Below are 26,973 nucleotides of genomic sequence, written 5' to 3'. Positions count from 1 at the left end.
CTGCTTTGTTTCATACACTAAAGTACACGAGTAAGTGTAAAATAAAGTACCTGTGGAGCTTTGGTGGTTCAGTGGTAGAATTCTCGCCTTCCACGCGGGAGGCCTGGGTTCGATTCCCGGCCAATGCAGTCCTGAGTATTTGCTGATATGGCAGTGCATTTTGTGAAAGTGAAGACAGCCATTTGCGCTGTGGTGGTGCAAGTTGACAGTGTTCCACATACAATGGTACAGGAAAAGAAAAAACATCCGCCCAACGTGGGGCTCGAACCCACGACCCTGAGATTAAGAGTCTCATGCTTTACCGACTGAGTTAGCAATGCTTGGTAACCGAGGAGTTGTGGTGATGGCAAGGCAAGGCACCCTGACTCTCTTGCTTTGTTTTGTACACTAAAGTACATGAGTAAGTCTAAAATTAAGCATCTGTGGATCATTGGTGGTTCAGTGGTAGAAATCTAGCCGGCCACGTGGGAGGCCGGGTTCAATTCCCGGTCAATACATTCCTGAGTTTTTGCTGATAGGGCAGTGCATTTTGTGAAAGTGAGGACAGCCATTTGCGCTGTGGTGATGCAAGTATACACTGTTCCACATACAATGGTACAGGAAGAGAAAAAAACAACTGCCCAACATGGAGCTCAAATACATGACCCTAAGATTAATAGTCTTATGCTCTAGCGACTGTGCTAGTCGGGCTTGGTTACGTAGGCTTGGAGGTGATGGCAAGGCAAGGCATCCTGACACTCCTGCTTTGTTTTATACACTAAAGTACATGAGTAAGTGTAAAATTAGGCATCTGTGGAGCATTGGTGGTTCAGTGGTAGAATTCTCGCCTGCCACGCGTGAGGCCCGGAATCGATTCCCAGCCAATGCAGTCCTGAGTTTTTGCTGATATGGCAGTGTATTTTGTGAAAGTGAGGACAGCCATTTGCGCTGTGGTGGTGCATGTATACCAGGGCTGGCCAAACCAGTCCTCGAGATCTACCAACAGTTCACATTTTCCAGACCACCTAGCTGGTGCACAGGTGCAGTCATTACTAATTAGGATGTGCTGCATTCATTCCTAACTGACAATTCTACAGATCTCCAGGAGGCCTGGAAAACATGTACTGTTGGTAGATCTCGAGGACCGGTTTGGCCAGCCCTGATGTATACAGTGTTCCACATACAATGGTACAGGAAAAGAAAAAACATCCGCCCAACATGGGGATCGAACCCACGACCCTGAGAATAAAAGTCTCATGCTCTACCGACTGAGCTAGCCAGGCTTGGTTGAGAATGTATGGAGGTGATGGCAAGGCATCCTGACACTCCTGCTTTGTTTCATACACTAAAGTACACGAGTAAGTGTAAAGTTAAGTATCTGTGGAGCATCGGTGGTTCAGTGGTAGAATTCTCGCCTGCCACGCGGGAGGCCCGGGTTCAATTCCCGGCCAATGCAGTCCTGAGGTTTTGCTGATATGGCAGTGTATTTTGTGAAAGTGAGGACAGCCATTTGCGCTGTGGTGGTGCAAGTTGACAGTGTTCCACATACAATGGTACAGGAAAAGAAAAAAAAACATCCGCCCAATGTGTGGCTCGAACCCACGACCCTGAGATTAAGAGTCTCATGCTTTACCGACTGAGTTAGCAATGCTTGGTAACCGAGGAGTTGTGGTGATGGCAAGGCAAGGCATCCTGACTCTCCTGCTTTGTTTTGTACACTAAAGTACATGAGTAAGTCTAAAATTAAGCATCTGTGGATCATTGGTGGTTCAGTGGTAGAAATCTAGCCGGCCACGTGGGAGGCCGGGTTCAATTCCCGGTCAATACATTCCTGAGTTTTTGCTGATAGGGCAGTGCATTTTGTGAAAGTGAGGACAGCCATTTGCGCTGTGGTGATGCAAGTATACACTGTTCCACATACAATGGTACAGGAAGAGAAAAAAACAACTGCCCAACATGGAGCTCAAATACATGACCCTAAGATTAATAGTCTTATGCTCTAGCGACTGTGCTAGTCGGGCTTGGTTACGTAGGCTTGGATGTGATGGCAAGGCAAGGCATCCTGACACTCCTGCTTTGTTTTATACACTAAAGTACATGAGTAAGTGTAAAATTAGGCATCTGTGGAGCATTGGTGGTTCAGTGGTAGAATTCTCGCCTGCCACGCGTGAGGCCCGGAATCGATTCCCGGCCAATGCAGTCCTGAGTTTTTGCTGATATGGCAGTGTATTTTGTGAAAGTGAGGACAGCCATTTGCGCTGTGGTGGTGCAAGTATACAGTGTTCCACATACAATGGTACAGGAAAAGAAAAAACATCCACCCAATGTGGGGCTCGAACCCACGACCCTGAGATTAAGAGTCTCATGCTCTACCGACTGAGCTAGCCAGGCTTGGTTGAGCATGTATGGAGGTGATGGCAAGGCAAGGCATCCTGACACTCCTGCTCTGTTTCATACACTAAAGTACACGAGTAAGTGTAAAAGTAAATATATGTGGAGCATTGGTGGTTCAGTGGTAGAATTCTCGCCTGCCACGCGGGAGGCCCGAGTTCGATTCCCGGCCAATGCAGTCCTGAGTTTTTGCTGATATGGCAGTGCATTTTGTGAAAGTGAGGACAGCCATTTGCGCTGTGGTGGTGCAAGTTGACAGTGTTCCACATACAATGGTACAGGAAAAGAAAAAAAACATCCGCCCAATGTGGGGCTCGAACCCACGACCCTGAGATTAAGAGTCTCATGCTTTACCGACTGAGTTAGCAATGCTTGGTAACCGAGGAGTTGTGGTGATGGCAAGGCAAGGCACCCTGACTCTCCTGCTTTGTTTTGTACACTAAAGTACATGAGTAAGTCTAAAATTAAGCATCTGTGGATCATTGGTGGTTCAGTGGTAGAAATCTAGCTGGCCACGTGGGAGGCCGGGTTCAATTCCCGGTCAATACATTCCTGAGTTTTTGCTGATAGGGCAGTGCATTTTGTGAAAGTGAGGACAGCCATTTGCGCTGTGGTGATGCAAGTATACACTGTTCCACATACAATGGTACAGGAAGAGAAAAAAACAACTGCCCAACATGGAGCTCAAATACATGTCCCTAAGATTAATAGTCTTATGCTCTAGCGACTGTGCTAGTCGGGCTTGGTTACATAGGCTTGGATTTGATGGCAAGGCAAGGCATCCTGACACTCCTACTTTGTTTTATACACTAAAGTACATGAGTAAGTGTAAAATTAGGCATCTGTGGAGCATTGGTGGTTCAGTGGTAGAATTCTCGCCTGCCACGCGTGAGGCCCGGAATCGATTCCCAGCCAATGCAGTCCTGAGTTTTTGCTGATATGGCAGTGTATTTTGTGAAAGTGAGGACAGCCATTTGCGCTGTGGTGGTGCAAGTATACAGTGTTCCACATACAATGGTACAGGAAAAGAAAACACATCCGCACAAAGTGGGGCTCTAACCCACGACCCTGAGATTAAGAGTCTCATGCTCTACTGACTGAGCTAGCCAGGCTTGGTTTAGAATGTATGGAGGTGATGGCAAGGCAAGGCATCCTGACACTCCAGCTTTGTTTCATACACTAAAGTACACGAGTAAGTGTAAAATTAAGTATCTGTGGAGCATTGGTGGTTCAGTGGTAGAATTCTCGCCTGCCACGCGGGAGGCCTTGGTTAGATTCCCGGCCAATGCAGTCCTGAGTTTTTGCTGATAGGGCAGTGCATTTTGTGAAAGTGAGGACAGCCATTTGCGCTGTGGTGGTGCAAGTTGACAGTGTTCCACATACAATGGTACAGGAAAAGAAAAAAAACATCCGCCCAATGTGGGGCTCGAACCCACGACCCTGAGATTAAGAGTCTCATGCTTTACCGACTGAGTTAGCAATGCTTGGTAACCAAGGAGTTGTGGTGATGGCAAGGCAAGGCATCCTGACTCTCCTGCTTTGTTTTGTACACTAAAGTACATGAGTAAGTCTAAAATTAAGCATCTGTGGATCATTGGTGGTTCAGTGGTAGAAATCTAGCCGGCCACGTGGGAGGCCGGGTTCAATTCCCGGTCAATACATTCCTGAGTTTTTGCTGATAGGGCAGTGCATTTTGTGAAAGTGAGGACAGCCATTTGCGCTGTGGTGATGCAAGTATACACTGTTCCACATACAATGGTACAGGAAGAGAAAAAAACAACTGCCCAACATGGAGCTCAAATACATGACCCTAAGATTAATAGTCTTATGCTCTAGCGACTGTGCTAGTCAGGCTTGGTTACGTAGGCTTGGAGGTGATGGCAAGGCATCCTGACACTCCTGCTTTGTTTTATACACTAAAGTACATGAGTAAGTGTAAAATAAGGCATCTGTGGAGCATTGGTGGTTCAGTGGTAGAATTCTCGCCTGCCACGCGTGAGGCCCGGAATCGATTCCCGGCCAATGCAGTCCTGAGTTTTTGCTGATATAGCAGTGTATTTTGTGAAAGTGAGGACAGCCATTTGCGCTGTGGTGGTGCATGTATACCAGGGCTGGCCAAACCAGTCCTCGAGATCTACCAACAGTTCACATTTTCCAGACCACCTAGCTGGTGCACTGGTGCAGTCATTACTAATTAGGATGTGCTGCATTCATTCCTAACTGACAATTCTACAGATCTCCAGGAGGCCTGGAAAACATGTACTGTTGGTAGATCTCGAGGACCGGTTTGGCCAGCCCTGATGTATACAGTGTTCCACATACAATGGTACAGGAAAAGAAAAAACATCCGCCCAACGTGGGGATCGAACCCACGACCCTGAGAATAAAAGTCTCATGCTCTACCGACTGAGCTAGCCAGGCTTGGTTGAGAATGTATGGAGGTGATGGCAAGGCAAGGCATCCTGACACTCCTGCTTTGTTTCATACACTAAAGTACACGAGTAAGTGTAAAGTTAAGTATCTGTGGAGCATTGGTGGTTCAGTCGTAGAATTCTCGCCTGCCACGCGGGAGGCCCGGGTTCGATTCCCGGCCAATGCAGTCCTGAGGTTTTGCTGATATGGCAGTGCATTTTGTGAAAGTGAGGACAGCCATTTGCGCTGTGGTGGTGCAAGTTGACAGTGTTCCACATACAATGGTACAGGAAAAGAAAAAAAAACATCCGCCCAATGTGGAGCTCGAACCCACGACCCTGAGATTAAGAGTCTCATGCTTTACCGACTGAGTTAGCAATGCTTGGTAACCAAGAAGTTGTGGTGATGGCAAGGCAAGGCATCCTGACTCTCCTGCTTTGTTTTGTACACTAAAGTACATGAGTAAGTCTAAAATTAAGCATCTGTGGATCATTGGTGGTTCAGTGGTAGAAATCTAGCCGGCCACGTGGGAGGCCGGGTTCAATTCCCGGTCAATACATTCCTGAGTTTTTGCTGATAGGGCAGTGCATTTTGTGAAAGTGAGGACAGCCATTTGCGCTGTGGTGATGCAAGTATACACTGTTCCACATACAATGGTACAGGAAGAGAAAAAACAACTGCCCAACATGGAGCTCAAATACATGACCCTAAGATTAATAGTCTTATGCTCTAGCGACTGTGCTAGTCGGGCTTGGTTACGTAGACTTGGAGGTGATGGCAAGGCAAGGCATCCTGACACTCCTGCTTTGTTTTATACACTAAAGTACATGAGTAAGTGTAAAATAAGGCATCTGTGGAGCATTGGTGGTTCAGTGGTAGAATTCTCGCCTGCCACGCGTGAGGCCCGGAATCGATTCCCGGCCAATGCAGTCCTGAGTTTTTGCTGATATAGCAGTGTATTTTGTGAAAGTGAGGACAGCCATTTGCGCTGTGGTGGTGCATGTATACCAGGGCTGGCCAAACCAGTCCTCGAGATCTACCAACAGTTCACATTTTCCAGACCACCTAGCTGGTGCACAGGTGCAGTCATTACTAATTAGGATGTGCTGCATTCATTCCTAACTGACAATTCTACAGATCTCCAGGAGGCCTGGAAAACATGTACAGTTGGTAGATCTCGAGGACCGGTTTGGCCAGCCCTGATGTATACAGTGTTCCACATACAATGGTACAGGAAAAGAAAAAACATCCGCCCAACGTGGGGATCGAACCCACGACCCTGAGAATAAAAGTCTCATGCTCTACCGACTGAGCTAGCCAGGCTTGGTTGAGAATGTGTGGAGGTGATGGCAAGGCAAGGCATCCTGACACTCCTGCTTTGTTTCATACACTAAAGTACACGAATAAGTGTAAAGTTAAGTATCTGTGGAGCATTGGTGGTTCAGTGGTAGAATTCTCGCCTGCCACACGGGAGGCCCGGGTTCGATTCCCGGCCAATGCAGTCCTGAGGTTTTGCTGATATGGCAGTGCATTTTGTGAAAGTGAGGACAGCCATTTGCGCTGTGGTGGTGCAAGTTGACAGTGTTCCACATACAATGGTACAGGAAAAGAAAAAAAAACATCCGCCCAATGTGGGGCTCGAACCAACGACCCTGAGATTAAGAGTCTCATGCTTTACCGACTGAGTTAGCAATGCTTGGTAACCGAGGAGTTGTGGTGATGGCAAGGCAAGGCATCCTGACTCTCCTGCTTTGTTTTGAACACTAAAGTACATGAGTAAGTCTAAAATTAAGCATCTGTGGATCATTGGTGGTTCAGTGGTAGAAATCTAGCCGGCCACGTGGGAGGCCGGGTTCAATTCCCGGTCAATACATTCCTGAGTTTTTGCTGATAGGGCAGTGCATTTTGTGAAAGTGAGGACAGCCATTTGCGCTGTGGTGATGCAAGTATACACTGTTCCACATACAATGGTACAGGAAGAGAAAAAAACAACTGCCCAACATGGAGCTCAAATACATGACCCTAAGATTAATAGTCTTATGCTCTAGCGACTGTGCTAGTCGGGCTTGGTTACGTAGGCTTGGAGGTGATGGCAAGGCAAGGCATCCTGACACTCCTGCTTTGTTTTATACACTAAAGTACATGAGTAAGTGTAAAATAAGGCATCTGTGGAGCATTGGTGGTTCAGTGGTAGAATTCTCGCCTGCCACGCGTGAGGCCCGGAATCGATTCCCGGCCAATGCAGTCCTGAGTTTTTGCTGATATAGCAGTGTATTTTGTGAAAGTGAGGACAGCCATTTGCGCTGTGGTGGTGCATGTATACCAGGGCTGGCCAAACCAGTCCTCGAGATCTACCAACAGTTCACATTTTCCAGACCACCTAGCTGGTGCACAGGTGCAGTCATTACTAATTAGGATGTGCTGCATTCATTCCTAACTGACAATTCTACAGATCTCCAGAAGGCCTGGAAAACATGTACTGTTGGTAGATCTCGAGGACCGGTTTGGCCAGCCCTGATGTATACAGTGTTCCACATACAATGGTACAGGAAAAGAAAAAACATCCGCCCAACGTGGGGATCGAACCCACGACCCTGAGAATAAAAGTCTCATGCTCTACCGACTGAGCTAGCCAGGCTTGGTTGAGAATGTATGGAGGTGATGGCAAGGCAAGGCATCCTGACACTCCTGCTTTGTTTCATACACTAAAGTACACGAGTAAGTGTAAAGTTAAGTATCTGTGGAGCATTGGTGGTTCAGTCGTAGAATTCTCGCCTGCCACGCGGGAGGCCCGGGCTCGATTCCCGGCCAATGCAGTCCTGAGGTTTTGCTGATATGGCAGTGCATTTTGTGAAAGTGAGGACAGCCATTTGCGCTGTGGTGGTGTAAGTTGACAGTGTTCCACATACAATGGTACAGGAAAAGAAAAAAAACATCCGCCCAATGTGGGGCTCGAACCCACGACCCTGAGATTAAGAGTCTCATGCTTTACCGACTGAGTTAGCAATGCTTGGTAACCGAGGAGTTGTGGTGATTACAAGGCAAGGCATCCTGACTTTCCAGCTTTGTTTTGTACACTAAAGTACATGAGTAAGTCTAAAATTAAGCATCTGTGGATCATTGGTGTTTCAGTGGTAGAAATCTAGCCGGCCACGTGGGAGGCCGGGTTCAATTCCCGGTCAATACATTCCTGAGTTTTTGCTGATAGGGCAGTGCATTTTGTGAAAGTGAGGACAGCCATTTGCGCTGTGGTGATGCAAGTATACACTGTTCCACATACAATGGTACAGGAAGAGAAAAAAACAACTGCCCAACATGGAGCTCAAATACATGACCCTAAGATTAATAGTCTTATGCTCTAGCGACTGTGCTAGTCGGGCTTGGTTACGAAGGCTTGGATGTGATGGCAAGGCAAGGCATCCTGACACTCCTGCTTTGTTTTATACACTAAAGTACATGAGTAAGTGTAAAATAAGGCATCTGTTGAGCATTGGTGGTTCAGTGGTAGAATTCTCGCCTGCCACGCGTGAGGCCCGGAATCGATTCCCGGCCAATGCAGTCCTGAGTTTTTGCTGATATGGCAGTGTATTTTGTGAAAGTGAGGACAGCTATTTGCGCTGTGGTGGTGCAAGTATACAGTGTTCCACATACAATGGTACAGGAAAAGAAAAAACATCCGCCCAACGTGGGGCTCGAACCCACGACCCTGATATTAAAAGTCTCATGCTCTACCGACTGAGCTAGCCAGGCTTGGTTGAGAATGTATGGAGGTGATGGCAAGTCAAGGCATCCTGACACTCTTGCTTTGTTTCATACACTAAAGTACACGAGTAAGTGTAAAATTAAGTATCTGTGGAGCATTGGTGGTTCAGTGGTAGAATTCTCGCCTGCCACGCGGGAGGCCCGGGTTCGATTCCCGGCCAATGCAGTCCTGAGTTTTTGCTGATATGGCAGTGCATTTTGTGAAAGTGAGGACAGCCATTTGCGCTGTGGTGGTGCAAGTTGACAGTGTTCCACATACAATGGTACAGGAAAAGAAAAAAAACATCCGCCCAATGTGGGGCTCGAACCCACGACCCTGAGATTAAGAGTCTCATGCTTTACCGACTGAGTTAGCAATGCTTGGTAACCGAGGAGTTGTGGTGATGGCAAGGCAAGGCATCCTGACTCTCCTGCTTTGTTTTGTACACTAAAGTACATGAGTAAGTCTAAAATTAAGCATCTGTGGATCATTGGTGGTTCAGTGGTAGAAATCTAGCCGGCCACGTGGGAGGCCGGGTTCAATTCCCGGTCAATACATTCCTGAGTTTTTGCTGATAGGGCAGTGCATTTTGTGAAAGTGAGGACAGCCATTTGCGCTGTGGTGTTGCAAGTATACACTGTTCCACATACAATGGTACAGGAAGAGAAAAAAACAACTGCCCAACATGGCGCTCAAATACATGACCCTAAGATTAATAGTCTTATGCTCTATAGACTGTGCTAGTCGGGCTTGGTTACGTAGGCTTGGAGGTGATGGCAAGGCAAGGCATCCTGACACTCCTGCTTTGTTTTATACACTAAAGTACATGAGTAAGTGTAAAATTAGGCATCTGTGGAGCATTGGTGGTTCAGTGGTAGAATTCTCGCCTGCCACGCGTGAGGCCCGGAATCGATTCCCGGCCAATGCAGTCCTGAGTTTTTGCTGATATGGCAGTGTATTTTGTGAAAGTGAGGACAGCCATTTGCGCTGTGGTGGTGCAAGTATAGTGTTCCACATACAATGGTACAGGAAAAGAAAAAACATCCGCCCAACGTGGGGCTCGAACCCACGACCCTGAGATTAAAAGTCTCATGCTCTACCGACTGAGCTAGCCAGGTTTGGTTGAGAATGTTTGGAGGTGATGGCAAGGCATCCTGACACTCCTGCTTTGTTTCATACACTAAAGTACACGAGTAAGTGTAAAATTAAGTATCTGTGGAGCATTGGTGGTTCAGTGGTAGAATTCTTGCCTGCCAAGCGGGAGGCCCGGGTTCGATTCCCGGCCAATGCAGTCCTGAGTTTTTGCTGATTGGCAGTGCATTTTGTGAAAGTGAGGACAGCCATTTGCGCTGTGGTGGTGCAAGTTGACAGTGTTCCACATACAATGGTACAGGAAAAGAAAAAACTACCGCCCAATGTGAGGCTCGAACCCACGACCCTGAGATTAAGAGTCTCATGCTCTACCGACTGAGCTAGCCAGGCTTGGTTGAGAATGTATGGAGGTGATGGCAAGGCAAGGCATCCTGACACTCCTGCTTTGTTTCATACAATAAAGTACACGGGTAAGTGTAAAATTAAGTATCTGTGGAGCATTGGTGGTTCAGTGGTAGAATTCTCGCCTGCCACGCGGGAGGCCCGGGTTCGATTCCCGGCCAATGCAGTCCTGAGTTTTTGCTGATATGGCAGTGCATTTTGTGAAAGTGAGGACAGCCATTTGCGCTTTGGTGGTGCAAGTTGACAGTGTTCCACATACAATGGTACAGGAAAAGAAAAAAAACATCCGCCCAATGTGGGGCTCGAACCAACGACCCTGAGATTATGAGTCTCATGCTTTACCGACTGAGTTAGCAATGCTTGGTAACCGAGGAGTTGTGGTGATGGCAAGGCAAGGCATCCTGACTCTCCTGCTTTGTTTTGTACACTAAAGTACATGAGTAAGTCTAAAATTAAGCATCTGTGGATCATTGGTGGTTCAGTGGTAGAAATCTAGCCGGCCACGTGGGAGGCCGGGTTCAATTCCCGGTCAATACATTCCTGAGTTTTTGCTGATAGGGCAGTGCATTTTGTGAAAGTGAGGACAGCCATTTGCGCTGTGGTGATGCAAGTATACACTGTTCCACATACAATGGTACAGGAAGAGAAAAAAACAACTGCCCAACATGGAGCTCAAATACATGACCCTAAGATTAATAGTCTTATGCTCTAGCGACTGTGCTAGTCGGGCTTGGTTACGTAGGCTTGGAGGTGATGGCAAGGCAAGGCATCCTGACACTCCTGCTTTGTTTTATACACTAAAGTACATGAGTAAGTGTAAAATTAGGCATCTGTGGAGCATTGGTGGTTCAGTGGTAGAATTCTCGCCTGCCACGCGTGAGGCCCGGAATCGATTCCCGGCCAATGCAGTCCTGAGTTTTTGCTGATATGGCAGTGTATTTTGTGAAAGTGAGGACAGCCATTTGCGCTGTGGTGGTGCAAGTATACAGTGTTCCACATACAATGGTACAGGAAAAGAAAAAACATCCGCCCAACGTGGGGCTCGAACCCACGACCCTGAGATTAAAAGTCTCATGCTCTACCGACTGAGCTAGCCAGGTTTGGTTGAGAATGTATGGAGGTGATGGCAAGGCAAGGCATCCTGACACTCCTGCTTTGTTTCATACACTAAAGTACACGAGTAAGTGTAAAATTAAGTATCTGTGGAGCATTGGTGGTTCAGTGGTAGAATTCTCGCCTGCCACGCGGGAGGCCCGGGTTCGATTCCCGGCCAATGCAGTCCTGAGTTTTTGCTGATATGGCAGTGCATTTTGTGAAAGTGAGGACAGCCATTTGCGCTTTGGTGGTGCAAGTTGACAGTGTTCCACATACAATGGTACAGGAAAAGAAAAAAAACATCCGCCCAATGTGGGGCTCGAACCAACGACCCTGAGATTAAGAGTCTCATGCTTTACCGACTGAGCTAGCCAGGTTTGGTTGAGAATGTTTGGAGGTGATGGCAAGGCATCCTGACACTCCTGCTTTGTTTCATACACTAAAGTACACGAGTAAGTGTAAAATTAAGTATCTGTGGAGCATTGGTGGTTCAGTGGTAGAATTCTTGCCTGCCAAGCGGGAGGCCCGGGTTCGATTCCCGGCCAATGCAGTCCTGAGTTTTTGCTGATTGGCAGTGCATTTTGTGAAAGTGAGGACAGCCATTTGCGCTGTGGTGGTGCAAGTTGACAGTGTTCCACATACAATGGTACAGGAAAAGAAAAAACTACCGCCCAATGTGAGGCTCGAACCCACGACCCTGAGATTAAGAGTCTCATGCTCTACCGACTGAGCTAGCCAGGCTTGGTTGAGAATGTATGGAGGTGATGGCAAGGCAAGGCATCCTGACACTCCTGCTTTGTTTCATACAATAAAGTACACGGGTAAGTGTAAAATTAAGTATCTGTGGAGCATTGGTGGTTCAGTGGTAGAATTCTCGCCTGCCACGCGGGAGGCCCGGGTTCGATTCCCGGCCAATGCAGTCCTGAGTTTTTGCTGATATGGCAGTGCATTTTGTGAAAGTGAGGACAGCCATTTGCGCTTTGGTGGTGCAAGTTGACAGTGTTCCACATACAATGGTACAGGAAAAGAAAAAAAACATCCGCCCAATGTGGGGCTCGAACCAACGACCCTGAGATTAAGAGTCTCATGCTTTACCGACTGAGTTAGCAATGCTTGGTAACCGAGGAGTTGTGGTGATGGCAAGGCAAGGCATCCTGACTCTCCTGCTTTGTTTTGTACACTAAAGTACATGAGTAAGTCTAAAATTAAGCATCTGTGGATCATTGGTGGTTCAGTGGTAGAAATCTAGCCGGCCACGTGGGAGGCCGGGTTCAATTCCCGGTCAATACATTCCTGAGTTTTTGCTGATAGGGCAGTGCATTTTGTGAAAGTGAGGACAGCCATTTGCGCTGTGGTGATGCAAGTATACACTGTTCCACATACAATGGTACAGGAAGAGAAAAAAACAACTGCCCAACATGGAGCTCAAATACATGACCCTAAGATTAATAGTCTTATGCTCTAGCGACTGTGCTAGTCGGGCTTGGTTACGTAGGCTTGGAGGTGATGGCAAGGCAAGGCATCCTGACACTCCTGCTTTGTTTTATACACTAAAGTACATGAGTAAGTGTAAAATTAGGCATCTGTGGAGCATTGGTGGTTCAGTGGTAGAATTCTCGCCTGCCACGCGTGAGGCCCGGAATCGATTCCCGGCCAATGCAGTCCTGAGTTTTTGCTGATATGGCAGTGTATTTTGTGAAAGTGAGGACAGCCATTTGCGCTGTGGTGGTGCAAGTATACAGTGTTCCACATACAATGGTACAGGAAAAGAAAAAACATCCGCCCAACGTGGGGCTCGAACCCACGACCCTGAGATTAAAAGTCTCATGCTCTACCGACTGAGCTAGCCAGGTTTGGTTGAGAATGTATGGAGGTGATGGCAAGGCAAGGCATCCTGACACTCCTGCTTTGTTTCATACACTAAAGTACACGAGTAAGTGTAAAATTAAGTATCTGTGGAGCATTGGTGGTTCAGTGGTAGAATTCTCGCCTGCCACGCGGGAGGCCCGGGTTCGATTCCCGGCCAATGCAGTCCTGAGTTTTTGCTGATATGGCAGTGCATTTTGTGAAAGTGAGGACAGCCATTTGCGCTTTGGTGGTGCAAGTTGACAGTGTTCCACATACAATGGTACAGGAAAAGAAAAAAAACATCCGCCCAATGTGGGGCTCGAACCAACGACCCTGAGATTAAGAGTCTCATGCTTTACCGACTGAGTTAGCAATGCTTGGTAACCGAGGAGTTGTGGTGATGGCAAGGCAAGGCATCCTGACTCTCCTGCTTTGCTTTGTACACTAAAGTACATGAGTAAGTCTAAAATTAAGCATCTGTGGATCATTGGTGGTTCAGTGGTAGAAATCTAGCCGGCCACGTGGGAGGCCGGGTTCAATTCCCGGTCAATACATTCCTGAGTTTTTGCTGATAGGGCAGTGCATTTTGTGAAAGTGAGGACAGCCATTTGCGCTGTGGTGATGCAAGTATACACTGTTCCACATACAATGGTACAGGAAGAGAAAAAAACAACTGCCCAACATGGAGCTCAAATACATGACCCTAAGATTAATAGTCTTATGCTCTAGCGACTGTGCTAGTCGGGCTTGGTTACGTAGGCTTGGAGGTGATGGCAAGGCAAGGCATCCTGACACTCCTGCTTTGTTTTATACACTAAAGTACATGAGTAAGTGTAAAATTAGGCATCTGTGGAGCATTGGTGGTTCAGTGGTAGAATTCTCGCCTGCCACGCGTGAGGCCCGGAATCGATTCCCGGCCAATGCAGTCCTGAGTTTTTGCTGATATGGCAGTGTATTTTGTGAAAGTGAGGACAGCCATTTGCGCTGTGGTGGTGCAAGTATACAGTGTTCCACATACAATGGTACAGGAAAAGAAAAAACATCCGCCCAACGTGGGGCTCGAACCCACGACCCTGAGATTAAAAGTCTCATGCTCTACCGACTGAGCTAGCCAGGTTTGGTTGAGAATGTATGGAGGTGATGGCAAGGCAAGGCATCCTGACACTCCTGCTTTGTTTCATACACTAAAGTACACGAGTAAGTGTAAAATTAAGTATCTGTGGAGCATTGGTGGTTCAGTGGTAGAATTCTCGCCTGCCACGCGGGAGGCCCGGGTTCGATTCCCGGCCAATGCAGTCCTGAGTTTTTGCTGATATGGCAGTGCATTTTGTGAAAGTGAGGACAGCCATTTGCGCTGTGGTGGTGCAAGTTGACAGTGTTCCACATACAATGGTACAGGAAAAGAAAAAAAACATCCGCCCAATGTGGGGCTCGAACCCACGACCCTGAGATTAAGAGTCTCATGCTTTACCGACTGAGTTAGCAATGCTTGGTAACCGAGGAGTTGTGGTGATGGCAAGGCAAGGCATCCTGACTCTCCTGCTTTGTTTTGTACACTAAAGTACATGAGTAAGTCTAAAATTAAGCATCTGTGGATCATTGGTGGTTCAGTGGTAGAAATCTAGCAGGCCACGTGGGAGGCCGGGTTCAAATCCCGGTCAATACATTCCTGAGTTTTTGCTGATAGGGCAGTGCATTTTGTGAAAGTGAGGACAGCCATTTGCGCTGTGGTGATGCAAGTATACACTGTTCCACATACAATGGTACAGGAAGAGAAAAAAACAACTGCCCAACATGGAGCTCAAATACATGACCCTAAGATTAATAGTCTTATGCTCTAGCGACTGTGCTAGTCGGGCTTGGTTATGTAGGCTTGGATGTGATGGCAAGGCAAGGCATCCTGACACTCCTGCTTTGTTTTATACACTAAAGTACATGAGTAAGTGTAAAATTAGGCATCTGTGGAGCATTGGTGGTTCAGTGGTAGAATTCTCGCCTGCCACGCGTGAGGCCCGGAATCGATTCCCGGCCAATGCAGTCCTGAGTTTTTGCTGATATGGCAGTGTATTTTGTGAAAGTGAGGACAGCCATTTGCGCTGTGGTGGTGCAAGTATACAGTGTTCCACATACAATGGTACAGGAAAAGAAAAAACATCCGCCCAATGTGGGGCTTGAACCCACAACCCTGAGATTAAGAGTCTCATGCTCTACCGACTGAGCTAGCCAGGCTTGGTTGAGAATGTATGGAGGTGATGGCAAGGCAAGGCATCCTGACACTCCTGCTCTGTTTCATACACTAAAGTACACAAGTAAGTGTAAAACTAAGTATCTGTGGAGCATTGGTGGTTCAGTGGTAGAATTCTCGCCTGCCACGCGGGAGGCCCGGGTTCGATTCCCGGCCAATGCAGTCCTGAGTTTTTGCTGATATGGCAGTGCATTTTGTGAAAGTGAGGACAGCCATTTGCGCTGTGGTGGTGCAAGTTGACAGTGTTCCACATACAATGGTACAGGAAAAGAAAAAAAACATCCGCCCAATGTGGGGCTCGAACCCACGACCCTGAGATTAAGAGTCTCATGCTTTACCGACTGAGTTAGCAATGCTTGGTAACCGAGGAGTTGTGGTGATGGCAAGGCAAGGCACCCTGACTCTCCTGCTTTGTTTTGTACACTAAAGTACATGAGTAAGTCTAAAATTAAGCATCTGTGGATCATTGGTGGTTCAGTGGTAGAAATCTAGCCGGCCACGTGGGAGGCCGGGTTCAATTCCCGGTCAATACATTCCTGAGTTTTTGCTGATAGGGCAGTGCATTTTGTGAAAGTGAGGACAGCCATTTGCGCTGTGGTGATGCAAGTATACACTGTTCCACATACAATGGTACAGGAAGAGAAAAAAACAACTGCCCAACATGGAGCTCAAATACATGACCCTAAGATTAATAGTCTTATGCTCTAGCGACTGTGCTAGTCGGGCTTGGTTACGAAGGCTTGGATGTGATGGCAAGGCAAGGCATCCTGACACTCCTGCTTTGTTTTATACACTAAAGTACATGAGTAAGTGTAAAATAAGGCATCTGTGGAGCATTGGTGGTTCAGTGGTAGAATTCTCGCCTGCCACGCGTGAGGCCCGGAATCGATTCCCGGCCAATGCAGTCCTGAGTTTTTGCTGATATGGCAGTGTATTTTGTGAAAGTGAGGACAGCTATTTGCGCTGTGGTGGTGCAAGTATACAGTGTTCCACATACAATGGTACAGGAAAAGAAAAAACATCCGCCCAACGTGGGGCTCGAACCCACGACCCTGATATTAAAAGTCTCATGCTCTACCGATTGAGCTAGCCAGGCTTGGTTGAGAATGTATGGAGGTGATGGCAAGTCAAGGCATCCTGACACTCCTGCTTTGTTTCATACACTAAAGTACACGAGTAAGTGTAAAATTAAGTATCTGTGGAGCATTGGTGGTTCAGTGGTAGAATTCTCGCCTGCCACGCGGGAGGCCCGGGTTCGATTCCCGGCCAATGCAGTCCTGAGTTTTTGCTGATATGGCAGTGCATTTTGTGAAAGTGAGGACAGCCATTTGCGCTGTGGTGGTGCAAGTTGACAGTGTTCCACATACAATGGTACAGGAAAAGAAAAAAAACATCCGCCAAATGTGGGGCTCGAACACACGACCCTGAGATTAAGAGTCTCATGCTTTACCGACTGAGTTAGCAATGCTTGGTAACCGAGGAGTTGTGGTGATGGCAAGGCAAGGCATCCTGACTCTCCTGCTTTGTTTTGTACACTAAAGTACATGAGTAAGTCTAAAATTAAGCTTCTGTGGATCATTGGTGGTTCAGTGGTAGAAATCTAGCCGGCCACGTGGGAGGCCGGGTTCAATTCCCGGTCAATACATTCCTGAGTTTTTGCTGATAGGGCAGTGCATTTTGTGAAATTGAGGACAGCCATTTGCGCTGTGGTGTTGCAAGTATACACTGTTCCACATACAATGGTACAGGAAGAGAAAAAAACAACTGCCCAACATGGCGCTCAAATACATGACCCTAAGATTAATAGTCTTATGCTCTATAGACTGTGCTAGTCGGGCTTGGTTACGTAGGCTTGGAGGTGATGGCAAGGCAAGGCATCCTGACACTCCTGCTTTGTTTTATACACTAAAGTACATGAGTAAGTGTAAAATTAGGCATCTGTGGAGCATTGGTGGTTCAGTGGTAGAATTCTCGCCTGCCACGCGTGAGGCCCGGAATCGATTCCCGGCCAATGCAGTCCTGAGTTTTTGCTGATATGGCAGTGTATTTTGTGAAAGTGAGGACAGCCATTTGCGCTGTGGTGGTGCAAGTATAGTGTTCCACATACAATGGTACAGGAAAAGAAAAAACATCCGCCCAACGTGGGGCTCGAACCCACGACCCTGAGATTAAAAGTCTCATGCTCTACCGACTGAGCTAGCCAGGTTTGGTTGAGAATGTTTGGAGGTGATGGCAAGGCATCCTGACACTCCTGCTTTGTTTCATACACTAAAGTACACGAGTAAGTGTAAAATTAAGTATCTGTGGAGCATTGGTGGTTCAGTGGTAGAATTCTTGCCTGTCACGCGGGAGGCCCGGGTTCGATTCCCGGCCAATGCAGTCCTGAGTTTTTGCTGATTGGCAGTGCATTTTGTGAAAGTGAGGACAGCCATTTGCGCTGTGGTGGTGCAAGTTGACAGTGTTCCACATACAATGGTACAGGAAAAGAAAAAAAACATCCACCCAATGTGGGGCTCGAACCCACGACCCTGAGATTAAGAGTCTCATGCTTTACCGACTGAGTTAGCAATGCTTGGTAACCGAGGAGTTGTGGTGATGGCAAGGCAAGGCATCCTGACTCTCCTGCTTTGTTTTGTACACTAAAGTACATGAGTAAGTCTAAAATTAAGCATCTGTGGATCATTGGTGGTTCAGTGGTAGAAATCTAGCCGGCCACGTGGGAGGCCGGGTTCAATTCCCGGTCAATACATTCCTGAGTTTTTGCTGATAGGGCAGTGCATTTTGTGAAAGTGAGGACAGCCATTTGCGCTGTGGTGATGCAAGTATACACTGTTCCACATACAATGGTACAGGAAGAGAAAAAAACAACTGCCCAACATGGAGCTCAAATACATGACCCTAAGATTAATAGTCTTATGCTCTAGCGACTGTGCTAGTCGGGCTTGGTTACGTAGGCTTGGATGTGATGGCAAGGCAAGGCATCCTGACACTCCTGCTTTGTTTTATACACTAAAGTACATGAGTAAGTGTAAAATTAGGCATCTGTGGAGCATTGGTGGTTCAGTGGTAGAATTCTCGCCTGCCACGCGTGAGGCCCGGAATCGATTCCCGGCCAATGCAGTCCTGAGTTTTTGCTGATATGGCAGTGTATTTTGTGAAAGTGAGGACAGCCATTTGCGCTGTGGTGGTGCAAGTATACAGTGTTCCACATACAATGGTACAGGAAAAGAAAAAACTACCGCCCAATGTGAGGCTCGAACCCACGACCCTGAGATTAAGAGTCTCATGCTCTACCGACTGAGCTAGCCAGGCTTGGTTGAGAATGTATGGAGGTGATGGCAAGGCAAGGCATCCTGACACTCCTGCTTTGTTTCATACAATAAAGTACACGGGTAAGTGTAAAATTACGTATCTGTGGAGCATTGGTGGTTCAGTGGTAGAATTCTCGCCTGCCACGCGGGAGGCCCGGGTTCGATTCCCGGCCAATGCAGTCCTGAGTTTTTGCTGATATGGCAGTGCATTTTGTGAAAGTGAGGACAGCCATTTGCGCTTTGGTGGTGCAAGTTGACAGTGTTCCACATACAATGGTACAGGAAAAGAAAAAAAACATCCGCCCAATGTGGGGCTCGAACCAACTACCCTGAGATTAAGAGTCTCATGCTTTACCGACTGAGTTAGCAATGCTTGGTAACCGAGGAGTTGTGGTGATGGCAAGGCAAGGCATCCTGACTCTCCTGCTTTGTTTTGTACACTAAAGTACATGAGTAAGTCTAAAATTAAGCATCTGTGGATCATTGGTGGTTCAGTGGTAGAAATCTAGCCGGCCACGTGGGAGGCCGGGTTCAATTCCCGGTCAATACATTCCTGAGTTTTTGCTGATAGGGCAGTGCATTTTGTGAAAGTGAGGACAGCCATTTGCGCTGTGGTGATGCAAGTATACACTGTTCCACATACAATGGTACAGGAAGAGAAAAAAACAACTGCCCAACATGGAGCTCAAATACATGACCCTAAGATTAATAGTCTTATGCTCTAGCGACTGTGCTAGTCGGGCTTGGTTACGTAGGCTTGGAGGTGATGGCAAGGCAAGGCATCCTGACACTCCTGCTTTGTTTTATACACTAAAGTACATGAGTAAGTGTAAAATTAGGCATCTGTGGAGCATTGGTGGTTCAGTGGTAGAATTCTCGCCTGCCACGCGTGAGGCCCGGAATCGATTCCCGGCCAATGCAGTCCTGAGTTTTTGCTGATATGGCAGTGTATTTTGTGAAAGTGAGGACAGCCATTTGCGCTGTGGTGGTGCAAGTATACAGTGTTCCACATACAATGGTACAGGAAAAGAAAAAACATCCGCCCAACATGGGGCTCGAACCCACGACCCTGAGATTAAAAGTCTCATGCTCTACCGACTGAGCTAGCCAGGTTTGGTTGAGAATGTATGGAGGTGATGGCAAGGCAAGGCATCCTGACACTCCTGCTTTGTTTCATACACTAAAGTACACGAGTAAGTGTAAAATTAAGTATCTGTGGAGCATTGGTGGTTCAGTGGTACAATTCTCGCCTGCCACGCGGGAGGCCCGGGTTCGATTCCCGGCCAATGCAGTCCTGAGTTTTTGCTGATATGGCAGTGCATTTTGTGAAAGTGAGGACAGCCATTTGCGCTGTGGTGGTGCAAGTTGACAGTGTTCCACATACAATGGTACAGGAAAAGAAAAAAAACATCCGCCCAATGTGGGGCTCGAACCCACGACCCTGAGATTAAGAGTCTCATGCTTTACCGACTGAGTTAGCAATGCTTGGTAACCGAGGAGTTGTGGTGATGGCAAGGCAAGGCATCCTGACTCTCCTGCTTTGTTTTGTACACTAAAGTACATGAGTAAGTCTAAAATTAAGCATCTGTGGATCATTGGTGGTTCAGTGGTAGAAATCTAGCAGGCCACGTGGGAGGCCGGGTTCAAATCCCGGTCAATACATTCCTGAGTTTTTGCTGATAGGGCAGTGCATTTTGTGAAAGTGAGGACAGCCATTTGCGCTGTGGTGATGCAAGTATACACTGTTCCACATACAATGGTACAGGAAGAGAAAAAAACAACTGCCCAACATGGAGCTCAAATACATGACCCTAAGATTAATAGTCTTATGCTCTAGCGACTGTGCTAGTCGGGCTTGGTTATGTAGGCTTGGATGTGATGGCAAGGCAAGGCATCCTGACACTCCTGCTTTGTTTTATACACTAAAGTACATGAGTAAGTGTAAAATTAGGCATCTGTGGAGCATTGGTGGTTCAGTGGTAGAATTCTCGCCTGCCACGCGTGAGGCCCGGAATCGATTCCCGGCCAATGCAGTCCTGAGTTTTTGCTGATATGGCAGTGTATTTTGTGAAAGTGAGGACAGCCATTTGCGCTGTGGTGGTGCAAGTATACAGTGTTCCACATACAATGGTACAGGAAAAGAAAAAACATCCGCCCAATGTGGGGCTTGAACCCACGACCCTGAGATTAAGAGTCTCATGCTCTACCGACTGAGCTAGCCAGGCTTGGTTGAGAATGTATGGAGGTGATGGCAAGGCAAGGCATCCTGACACTCCTGCTCTGTTTCATACACTAAAGTACACAAGTAAGTGTAAAACTAAATATCTGTGGAGCATTGGTGGTTCAGTGGTAGAATTCTCGCCTGCCACGCGGGAGGCCCGGGTTCGATTCCCGGCCAATGCAGTCCTGAGTTTTTGCTGATATGGAAGTGCATTTTGTGAAAGTGAGGACAGCCATTTGCGCTGTGGTGGTGCAAGTTGACAGTGTTCCACATACAATGGTACAGGAAAAGAAAAAAAACATCCGCCCAATGTGGGGCTCGAACCCACGACCCTGAGATTAAGAGTCTCATGCTTTACCGACTGAGTTAGCAATGCTTGGTAACCGAGGAGTTGTGGTGATGGCAAGGCAAGGCACCCTGACTCTCCTGCTTTGTTTTGTACACTAAAGTACATGAGTAAGTCTAAAATTAAGCATCTGTGGATCATTGGTGGTTCAGTGGTAGAAATCTAGCCGGCCACGTGGGAGGCCGGGTTCAATTCCCGGTCAATACATTCCTGAGTTTTTGCTGATAGGGCAGTGCATTTTGTGAAAGTGAGGACAGCCATTTGCGCTGTGGTGATGCAAGTATACACTGTTCCACATACAATGGTACAGGAAGAGAAAAAAACAACTGCCCAACATGGAGCTCAAATACATGACCCTAAGATTAATAGTCTTATGCTCTAGCGACTGTGCAAGTCGGGCGTGGTTACGTAGGCTTGGATGTGATGGCAAGGCAAGGCATACTGACACTCCTGCTTTGTTTTATACACTAAAGTACATGAGTAAGTGTAAAATTAGGCATCTGTGGAGCATTGGTGGTTCAGTGGTAGAATTCTCGCCTGCCACGCGTGAGGCCCGGAATCGATTCCCAGCCAATGCAGTCCTGAGTTTTTGCTGATATGGCAGTGTATTTTGTGAAAGTGAGGACAGCCATTTGCGCTGTGGTGGTGCAAGTATACAGTGTTCCACATACAATGGTACAGGAAAAGAAAAAACATCCGCCCAACGTGGGGCTCGAACCCACGACCCTGAGATTAAAAGTCTCATGCTCTACCGACTGAGCTAGCCAGGCTTGGTTGAGAATGTTTGGAGGTGATGGCAAGGCATCCTGACTCTCCTGCTTTGTTTTGTACACTAAAGTACATGAGTAAGTCTAAAATTAAGCATCTGTGGATCATTGGTGGTTCAGTGGTAGAAATCTAGCCGGCCACGTGGGAGGCCGGGTTCAATTCCCGGTCAATACATTCCTGAGTTTTTGCTGATAGGGCAGTGCATTTTGTGAAAGTGAGGACAGCCATTTGCGCTGTGGTGATGCAAGTATACACTGTTCCACATACAATGGTACAGGAAGAGAAAAAAACAACTGCCCAACATGGAGCTCAAATACATGACCCTAAGATTAATAGTCTTATGCTCTAGCGACTGTGCTAGTCGGGCTTGGTTACGTAGGCTTGGAGGTGATGGCAAGGCAAGGCATCCTGACACTCCTGCTTTATTTTATACACTAAAGTACATGAGTAAGTGTAAAATTAGGCATCTGTGGAGCATTGGTGGTTCAGTGGTAGAATTCTCGCCTGCCACGCGTGAGGCCCGGAATCGATTCCCGGCCAATGCAGTCCTGAGTTTTTGCTGATATGGCAGTGTATTTTGTGAAAGTGAGGACAGCCATTTGCGCTGTGGTGGTGCAAGTATACAGTGTTCCACATACAATGGTACAGGAAAAGAAAAAACATCCTCCCAACGTGGGGCTCGAAACCACGACCCTGAGATTAAAAGTCTCATGCTCTACCGACTGAGATAGCCAGGTTTGGTTGAGAATGTATGGAGGTGATGGCAAGGCAAGGCATCCTGACACTCCAGCTTTGTTTCATACACTAAAGTACACGAGTAAGTGTAAAATTAAGTATCTGTGGAGCATTGGTGGTTCAGTGGTAGAATTCTCGCCTGCCATGTGGGAGGCCCGGGTTTGATTCCCGGCCAATGCAGTCCTGAGTTTTTGCTGATATGGCAGTGCATTTTGTGAAAGTGAGGACAGCCATTTGCGCTGTGGTGGTGCAAGTTGACAGTGTTCCACATACAATGGTACAGGAAAAGAAAAAAAACATCCACCCAATGTGGGGCTCGAAACCACGACCCTGAGATTAAGAGTCTCATGCTTTACCGACTGAGTTAGCAATGCTTGGTAACCGAGGAGTTGTGGTGATGGCAAGGCAAGGCATCCTGACTCTCCTGCTTTGTTTTGTACACTAAAGTACATGAGTAAGTCTAAAATTAAGCATCTGTGGATCATTGGTGGTTCAGTGGTAGAAATCTAGCCGGCCACGTGGGAGGCCGGGTTCAATTCCCGGTCAATACATTCCTGAGTTTTTGCTGATAGGGCAGTGCATTTTGTGAAAGTGAGGACAGCCATTTGCGCTGTGGTGATGCAAGTATACACTGTTCCACATACAATGGTACAGGAAGAGAAAAAAACAACTGCCCAACATGGAGCTCAAATACATGACCCTAAGATTAATAGTCTTATGCTCTAGCGACTGTGCTAGTCGGGCTTGGTTACGTAGGCTTGGATGTGATGGCAAGGCAAGGCATCCTGACACTCCTGCTTTGTTTTATACACTAAAGTACATGAGTAAGTGTAAAATTAGGCGTCTGTGGAGCATTGGTGGTTCAGTGGTAGAATTCTCGCCTGCCACGCGTGAGGCCCGGAATCGATTCCCAGCCAATGCAGTCCTTAGTTTTTGCTGATATGGCAGTGTATTTTGTGAAAGTGAGGACAGCCATTTGCGCTGTGGTGGTGCATGTATACCAGGGCTGGCCAAACCAGTCCTCGAGATCTACCAACAGTTCACATTTTCCAGACCACCTAGCTGGTGCACAGGTGCAGTCATTACTAATTAGGATGTGCTGCATTCATTCCTAACTGACAATTCTACAGATCTCCAGGAGGCCTGGAAAACATATACTGTTGGTAGATCTCGAGGACCGGTTTGGCCAGCCCTGATGTATACAGTGTTCCACATACAATGGTACAGGAAAAGAAAAAACATCCGTCCAACGTGGGGCTCGAACCCACGACCCTGATATTAAAAGTCTCATGCTCTACCGACTGAGCTAGCCAGGCTTGGTTGAGAATGTATGGAGGTGATGGCAAGGCAAGGCATCCTGACACTCCTGCTTTGTTTCATACACTAAAGTACACGAGTAAGTGTAAAATTAAGTATCTGTGGAGCATTGGTGGTTCAGTGGTAGAATTCTCGCCTGCCACGCGGGAGGCCCGGGTTCGATTCCCGGCCAATGCAGTCCTGAGTTTTTGCTGATATGGCAGTGCATTTTGTGAAAGTGAGGACAGCCATTTGCGCTGTGGTGGTGCAAGTTGACAGTGTTCCACATACAATGGTACAGGAAAAGAAAAAAAACATCCGCCCAATGTGGGGCTCGAACCCACGACCCTGAGATTAAGAGTCTCATGCTTTACCGACTGAGTTAGCAATGCTTGGTAACCGAGGAGTTGTGGTGATGGCAAGGCAAGGCATCCTGACTCTCCTGCTTTGTTTTGTACACTAAAGTACATGAGTAAGTCTAAAATTAAGCATCTGTGGATCATTGGTGGTTCAGTGGTAGAAATCTAGCCGGCCACGTGGGAGGCCGGGTTCAATTCCCGGTCAATACATTCCTGAGTTTTTGCTGATAGGGCAGTGCATTTTGTGAAAGTGAGGACAGCCATTTGCGCTGTGGTGTTGCAAGTATACACTGTTCCACATACAATGGTACAGGAAGAGAAAAAAACAACTGCCCAACATGGCGCTCAAATACATGACCCTAAGATTAATAGTCTTATGCTCTATAGACTGTGCTAGTCGGGCTTGGTTACGTAGGCTTGGAGGTGATGGCAAGGCAAGGCATCCTGACACTCCTGCTTTGTTTTATACACTAAAGTACATGAGTAAGTGTAAAATTAGGCATCTGTGGAGCATTGGTGGTTCAGTGGTAGAATTCTCGCCTGCCACGCGTGAGGCCCGGAATCGATTCCCGGCCAATGCAGTCCTGAGTTTTTGCTGATATGGCAGTGTATTTTGTGAAAGTGAGGACAGCCATTTGCGCTGTGGTGGTGCAAGTATACAGTGTTCCACATACAATGGTACAGGAAAAGAAAAAACATCCGCCCAACGTGGGGCTCGAACCCACGACCCTGAGATTAAAAGTCTCATGCTCTACCGACTGAGCTAGCCAGGCTTGGTTGAGAATGTTTGGAGGTGATGGCAAGGCATCCTGACACTCCTGCTTTGTTTCATACACTAAAGTACACGAGTAAGTGTAAAATTAAGTATCTGTGGAGCATTGGTGGTTCAGTGGTAGAATTCTTGCCTGCCACGCGGGAGGCCCGGGTTTGATTCCCGGCCAATGCAGTCCTGAGTTTTTGCTGATTGGCAGTGCATTTTGTGAAAGTGAGGACAGCCATTTGCGCTGTGGTGGTGCAAGTTGACAGTGTTCCACATACAATGGTACAGGAAAAGAAAAAAAACATCCACCCAATGTGGGGCTCGAACCCACGACCCTGAGATTAAGAGTCTCATGCTTTACCGACTGAGTTAGCAATGCTTGGTAACCGAGGAGTTGTGGTGATGGCAAGGCAAGGCATCCTGACTCTCCTGCTTTGTTTTGTACACTAAAGTACATGAGTAAGTCTAAAATTAAGCATCTGTGGATCATTGGTGGTTCAGTGGTAGAAATCTAGCCGGCCACGTGGGAGGCCGGGTTCAATTCCCGGTCAATACATTCCTGAGTTTTTGCTGATAGGGCAGTGCATTTTGTGAAAGTGAGGACAGCCATTTGCGCTGTGGTGATGCAAGTATACACTGTTCCACATACAATGGTACAGGAAGAGAAAAAAACAACTGCCCAACATGGAGCTCAAATACATGACCCTAAGATTAATAGTCTTATGCTCTAGCGACTGTGCTAGTCGGGCTTGGTTACGTAGGCTTGGATGTGATGGCAAGGCAAGGCATCCTGACACTCCTGCTTTGTTTTATACACTAAAGTACATGAGTAAGTGTAAAATTAGGCATCTGTGGAGCATTGGTGGTTCAGTGGTAGAATTCTCGCCTGCCACGCGTGAGGCCCGGAATCGATTCCCGGCCAATGCAGTCCTGAGTTTTTGCTGATATGGCAGTGTATTTTGTGAAAGTGAGGACAGGCATTTGCGCTGTGGTGGTGCATGTATACAGTGTTCCACATACAATGGTACAGGAAAAGAAAAAACATCCGCCCAACGTGGGGCTCGAACCCACGACCCTGAGATTAAAAGTCTCATGCTCTACCGACTGAGCTAGCCAGGTTTGGTTGAGAATGTATTGAGGTGATGGCAAGGCAAGGCATCCTGACACTCCTGCTTTGTTTCATACACTAAAGTACACGAGTAAGTGTAAAATTAAGTATCTGTGGAGCATTGGTGGTTCAGTGGTAGAATTCTTGCCTGCCACGCGGGAGGCCCGGGTTCGATTCCCGGCCAATGCAGTCCTGAGTTTTTGCTGATATGGCAGTGCATTTTGTGAAAGTGAGGACAGCCATTTGCGCTGTGGTGGTGCAAGTTGACAGTGTTCCACATACAATGGTACAGGAAAAGAAAAAAAACATCCGCCCAATGTGGGGCTCGAACCCACGACCCTGAGATTAAGAGTCTCATGCTTTACCGACTGAGTTAGCAATGCTTGGTAACCGAGGAGTTGTGGTGATGGCAAGGCAAGGCATCCTGACTCTCCTGCTTTGTTTTGTACACTAAAGTACATGAGTAAGTCTAAAATTAAGCATCTGTGGATCATTGGTGGTTCAGTGGTAGAAATCTAGCCGGCCACGTGGGAGGCCGGGTTCAATTCCCGGTCAATACATTCCTGAGTTTTTGCTGATAGGGCAGTGCATTTTGTGAAAGTGAGGACAGCCATTTGCGCTGTGGTGATGCAAGTATACACTGTTCCACATACAATGGTACAGGAAGAGAAAAAAACAACTGCCCAACATGGAGCTCAAATACATGACCCTAAGATTAATAGTCTTATGCTCTAGCGACTGTGCTAGTCGGGCTTGGTTACGTAGGCTTGGATGTGATGGCAAGGCAAGGCATCCTGACACTCCTGCTTTGTTTTATACACTAAAGTACATGAGTAAGTGTAAAATTAGGCATCTGTGGAGCA

General features: G+C 47.2%; 45 non-coding genes across 45 annotated transcripts; 23 read left to right on the top strand and 22 right to left on the bottom strand.

Annotated features, from left to right (window-relative positions):
* Positions 1 to 57: 57 nt before the first annotated feature.
* Positions 58 to 128, top strand: TRNAG-UCC (transfer RNA glycine (anticodon UCC)). Its single transcript has one exon. It is a non-coding gene; the product is annotated as a tRNA-Gly (tRNA).
* Positions 129 to 1,189: 1,061 nt separating this feature from the next.
* Positions 1,190 to 1,262, bottom strand: TRNAK-UUU (transfer RNA lysine (anticodon UUU)). The gene has a single exon. It is a non-coding gene; the product is annotated as a tRNA-Lys (tRNA).
* Positions 1,263 to 1,364: 102 nt separating this feature from the next.
* On the top strand, positions 1,365 to 1,435 carry TRNAG-GCC (transfer RNA glycine (anticodon GCC)). Its single transcript has one exon. It is a non-coding gene; the product is annotated as a tRNA-Gly (tRNA).
* Positions 1,436 to 2,297: 862 nt separating this feature from the next.
* TRNAK-CUU (transfer RNA lysine (anticodon CUU)) lies at positions 2,298 to 2,370 on the bottom strand. The gene has a single exon. It is a non-coding gene; the product is annotated as a tRNA-Lys (tRNA).
* A 107-nt stretch (positions 2,371 to 2,477) lies between these two features.
* Positions 2,478 to 2,548, top strand: TRNAG-GCC (transfer RNA glycine (anticodon GCC)). The gene has a single exon. It is a non-coding gene; the product is annotated as a tRNA-Gly (tRNA).
* Positions 2,549 to 4,718: 2,170 nt separating this feature from the next.
* On the bottom strand, positions 4,719 to 4,791 carry TRNAK-UUU (transfer RNA lysine (anticodon UUU)). Its single transcript has one exon. It is a non-coding gene; the product is annotated as a tRNA-Lys (tRNA).
* Positions 4,792 to 4,898: 107 nt separating this feature from the next.
* On the top strand, positions 4,899 to 4,969 carry TRNAG-GCC (transfer RNA glycine (anticodon GCC)). Its single transcript has one exon. It is a non-coding gene; the product is annotated as a tRNA-Gly (tRNA).
* A 1,063-nt stretch (positions 4,970 to 6,032) lies between these two features.
* On the bottom strand, positions 6,033 to 6,105 carry TRNAK-UUU (transfer RNA lysine (anticodon UUU)). The gene has a single exon. It is a non-coding gene; the product is annotated as a tRNA-Lys (tRNA).
* Positions 6,106 to 6,212: 107 nt separating this feature from the next.
* Positions 6,213 to 6,283, top strand: TRNAG-GCC (transfer RNA glycine (anticodon GCC)). The gene has a single exon. It is a non-coding gene; the product is annotated as a tRNA-Gly (tRNA).
* A 1,064-nt stretch (positions 6,284 to 7,347) lies between these two features.
* On the bottom strand, positions 7,348 to 7,420 carry TRNAK-UUU (transfer RNA lysine (anticodon UUU)). The gene has a single exon. It is a non-coding gene; the product is annotated as a tRNA-Lys (tRNA).
* Positions 7,421 to 8,459: 1,039 nt separating this feature from the next.
* On the bottom strand, positions 8,460 to 8,532 carry TRNAK-UUU (transfer RNA lysine (anticodon UUU)). The gene has a single exon. It is a non-coding gene; the product is annotated as a tRNA-Lys (tRNA).
* Positions 8,533 to 8,639: 107 nt separating this feature from the next.
* Positions 8,640 to 8,710, top strand: TRNAG-GCC (transfer RNA glycine (anticodon GCC)). The gene has a single exon. It is a non-coding gene; the product is annotated as a tRNA-Gly (tRNA).
* Positions 8,711 to 9,569: 859 nt separating this feature from the next.
* TRNAK-UUU (transfer RNA lysine (anticodon UUU)) lies at positions 9,570 to 9,642 on the bottom strand. The gene has a single exon. It is a non-coding gene; the product is annotated as a tRNA-Lys (tRNA).
* A 102-nt stretch (positions 9,643 to 9,744) lies between these two features.
* Positions 9,745 to 9,815, top strand: TRNAG-GCC (transfer RNA glycine (anticodon GCC)). The gene has a single exon. It is a non-coding gene; the product is annotated as a tRNA-Gly (tRNA).
* Positions 9,816 to 9,933: 118 nt separating this feature from the next.
* On the bottom strand, positions 9,934 to 10,006 carry TRNAK-CUU (transfer RNA lysine (anticodon CUU)). Its single transcript has one exon. It is a non-coding gene; the product is annotated as a tRNA-Lys (tRNA).
* A 107-nt stretch (positions 10,007 to 10,113) lies between these two features.
* Positions 10,114 to 10,184, top strand: TRNAG-GCC (transfer RNA glycine (anticodon GCC)). The gene has a single exon. It is a non-coding gene; the product is annotated as a tRNA-Gly (tRNA).
* An 861-nt stretch (positions 10,185 to 11,045) lies between these two features.
* Positions 11,046 to 11,118, bottom strand: TRNAK-UUU (transfer RNA lysine (anticodon UUU)). The gene has a single exon. It is a non-coding gene; the product is annotated as a tRNA-Lys (tRNA).
* Positions 11,119 to 11,225: 107 nt separating this feature from the next.
* Positions 11,226 to 11,296, top strand: TRNAG-GCC (transfer RNA glycine (anticodon GCC)). Its single transcript has one exon. It is a non-coding gene; the product is annotated as a tRNA-Gly (tRNA).
* A 296-nt stretch (positions 11,297 to 11,592) lies between these two features.
* On the top strand, positions 11,593 to 11,663 carry TRNAG-GCC (transfer RNA glycine (anticodon GCC)). The gene has a single exon. It is a non-coding gene; the product is annotated as a tRNA-Gly (tRNA).
* A 118-nt stretch (positions 11,664 to 11,781) lies between these two features.
* On the bottom strand, positions 11,782 to 11,854 carry TRNAK-CUU (transfer RNA lysine (anticodon CUU)). Its single transcript has one exon. It is a non-coding gene; the product is annotated as a tRNA-Lys (tRNA).
* Positions 11,855 to 11,961: 107 nt separating this feature from the next.
* TRNAG-GCC (transfer RNA glycine (anticodon GCC)) lies at positions 11,962 to 12,032 on the top strand. The gene has a single exon. It is a non-coding gene; the product is annotated as a tRNA-Gly (tRNA).
* Positions 12,033 to 12,893: 861 nt separating this feature from the next.
* On the bottom strand, positions 12,894 to 12,966 carry TRNAK-UUU (transfer RNA lysine (anticodon UUU)). The gene has a single exon. It is a non-coding gene; the product is annotated as a tRNA-Lys (tRNA).
* A 107-nt stretch (positions 12,967 to 13,073) lies between these two features.
* On the top strand, positions 13,074 to 13,144 carry TRNAG-GCC (transfer RNA glycine (anticodon GCC)). The gene has a single exon. It is a non-coding gene; the product is annotated as a tRNA-Gly (tRNA).
* An 861-nt stretch (positions 13,145 to 14,005) lies between these two features.
* TRNAK-UUU (transfer RNA lysine (anticodon UUU)) lies at positions 14,006 to 14,078 on the bottom strand. Its single transcript has one exon. It is a non-coding gene; the product is annotated as a tRNA-Lys (tRNA).
* A 107-nt stretch (positions 14,079 to 14,185) lies between these two features.
* On the top strand, positions 14,186 to 14,256 carry TRNAG-GCC (transfer RNA glycine (anticodon GCC)). The gene has a single exon. It is a non-coding gene; the product is annotated as a tRNA-Gly (tRNA).
* An 861-nt stretch (positions 14,257 to 15,117) lies between these two features.
* TRNAK-CUU (transfer RNA lysine (anticodon CUU)) lies at positions 15,118 to 15,190 on the bottom strand. The gene has a single exon. It is a non-coding gene; the product is annotated as a tRNA-Lys (tRNA).
* Positions 15,191 to 15,297: 107 nt separating this feature from the next.
* On the top strand, positions 15,298 to 15,368 carry TRNAG-GCC (transfer RNA glycine (anticodon GCC)). The gene has a single exon. It is a non-coding gene; the product is annotated as a tRNA-Gly (tRNA).
* Positions 15,369 to 16,229: 861 nt separating this feature from the next.
* TRNAK-UUU (transfer RNA lysine (anticodon UUU)) lies at positions 16,230 to 16,302 on the bottom strand. Its single transcript has one exon. It is a non-coding gene; the product is annotated as a tRNA-Lys (tRNA).
* A 107-nt stretch (positions 16,303 to 16,409) lies between these two features.
* TRNAG-GCC (transfer RNA glycine (anticodon GCC)) lies at positions 16,410 to 16,480 on the top strand. The gene has a single exon. It is a non-coding gene; the product is annotated as a tRNA-Gly (tRNA).
* An 859-nt stretch (positions 16,481 to 17,339) lies between these two features.
* Positions 17,340 to 17,412, bottom strand: TRNAK-UUU (transfer RNA lysine (anticodon UUU)). The gene has a single exon. It is a non-coding gene; the product is annotated as a tRNA-Lys (tRNA).
* A 102-nt stretch (positions 17,413 to 17,514) lies between these two features.
* TRNAD-GUC (transfer RNA aspartic acid (anticodon GUC)) lies at positions 17,515 to 17,585 on the top strand. Its single transcript has one exon. It is a non-coding gene; the product is annotated as a tRNA-Asp (tRNA).
* An 860-nt stretch (positions 17,586 to 18,445) lies between these two features.
* Positions 18,446 to 18,518, bottom strand: TRNAK-CUU (transfer RNA lysine (anticodon CUU)). Its single transcript has one exon. It is a non-coding gene; the product is annotated as a tRNA-Lys (tRNA).
* Positions 18,519 to 18,625: 107 nt separating this feature from the next.
* Positions 18,626 to 18,696, top strand: TRNAG-GCC (transfer RNA glycine (anticodon GCC)). Its single transcript has one exon. It is a non-coding gene; the product is annotated as a tRNA-Gly (tRNA).
* An 861-nt stretch (positions 18,697 to 19,557) lies between these two features.
* TRNAK-UUU (transfer RNA lysine (anticodon UUU)) lies at positions 19,558 to 19,630 on the bottom strand. The gene has a single exon. It is a non-coding gene; the product is annotated as a tRNA-Lys (tRNA).
* Positions 19,631 to 19,737: 107 nt separating this feature from the next.
* On the top strand, positions 19,738 to 19,808 carry TRNAG-GCC (transfer RNA glycine (anticodon GCC)). The gene has a single exon. It is a non-coding gene; the product is annotated as a tRNA-Gly (tRNA).
* Positions 19,809 to 20,669: 861 nt separating this feature from the next.
* TRNAK-CUU (transfer RNA lysine (anticodon CUU)) lies at positions 20,670 to 20,742 on the bottom strand. Its single transcript has one exon. It is a non-coding gene; the product is annotated as a tRNA-Lys (tRNA).
* Positions 20,743 to 20,849: 107 nt separating this feature from the next.
* TRNAG-GCC (transfer RNA glycine (anticodon GCC)) lies at positions 20,850 to 20,920 on the top strand. The gene has a single exon. It is a non-coding gene; the product is annotated as a tRNA-Gly (tRNA).
* An 861-nt stretch (positions 20,921 to 21,781) lies between these two features.
* TRNAK-UUU (transfer RNA lysine (anticodon UUU)) lies at positions 21,782 to 21,854 on the bottom strand. Its single transcript has one exon. It is a non-coding gene; the product is annotated as a tRNA-Lys (tRNA).
* An 842-nt stretch (positions 21,855 to 22,696) lies between these two features.
* Positions 22,697 to 22,767, top strand: TRNAG-GCC (transfer RNA glycine (anticodon GCC)). The gene has a single exon. It is a non-coding gene; the product is annotated as a tRNA-Gly (tRNA).
* Positions 22,768 to 23,830: 1,063 nt separating this feature from the next.
* TRNAK-UUU (transfer RNA lysine (anticodon UUU)) lies at positions 23,831 to 23,903 on the bottom strand. The gene has a single exon. It is a non-coding gene; the product is annotated as a tRNA-Lys (tRNA).
* Positions 23,904 to 24,010: 107 nt separating this feature from the next.
* TRNAG-GCC (transfer RNA glycine (anticodon GCC)) lies at positions 24,011 to 24,081 on the top strand. The gene has a single exon. It is a non-coding gene; the product is annotated as a tRNA-Gly (tRNA).
* An 861-nt stretch (positions 24,082 to 24,942) lies between these two features.
* On the bottom strand, positions 24,943 to 25,015 carry TRNAK-UUU (transfer RNA lysine (anticodon UUU)). Its single transcript has one exon. It is a non-coding gene; the product is annotated as a tRNA-Lys (tRNA).
* Positions 25,016 to 25,117: 102 nt separating this feature from the next.
* Positions 25,118 to 25,188, top strand: TRNAG-GCC (transfer RNA glycine (anticodon GCC)). Its single transcript has one exon. It is a non-coding gene; the product is annotated as a tRNA-Gly (tRNA).
* An 860-nt stretch (positions 25,189 to 26,048) lies between these two features.
* On the bottom strand, positions 26,049 to 26,121 carry TRNAK-UUU (transfer RNA lysine (anticodon UUU)). Its single transcript has one exon. It is a non-coding gene; the product is annotated as a tRNA-Lys (tRNA).
* A 107-nt stretch (positions 26,122 to 26,228) lies between these two features.
* TRNAG-GCC (transfer RNA glycine (anticodon GCC)) lies at positions 26,229 to 26,299 on the top strand. Its single transcript has one exon. It is a non-coding gene; the product is annotated as a tRNA-Gly (tRNA).
* Positions 26,300 to 26,973: the final 674 nt, after the last annotated feature.

Source organism: Pseudophryne corroboree, chromosome 3, assembly GCF_028390025.1.
Source record: "Pseudophryne corroboree isolate aPseCor3 chromosome 3, aPseCor3.hap2, whole genome shotgun sequence".
NCBI lineage: Eukaryota > Metazoa > Chordata > Amphibia > Anura > Myobatrachidae > Pseudophryne > Pseudophryne corroboree.
The sequence above is the reverse complement of the archived record's forward strand: the minus strand, read 5'-3'. Positions and strand labels throughout refer to the sequence as shown.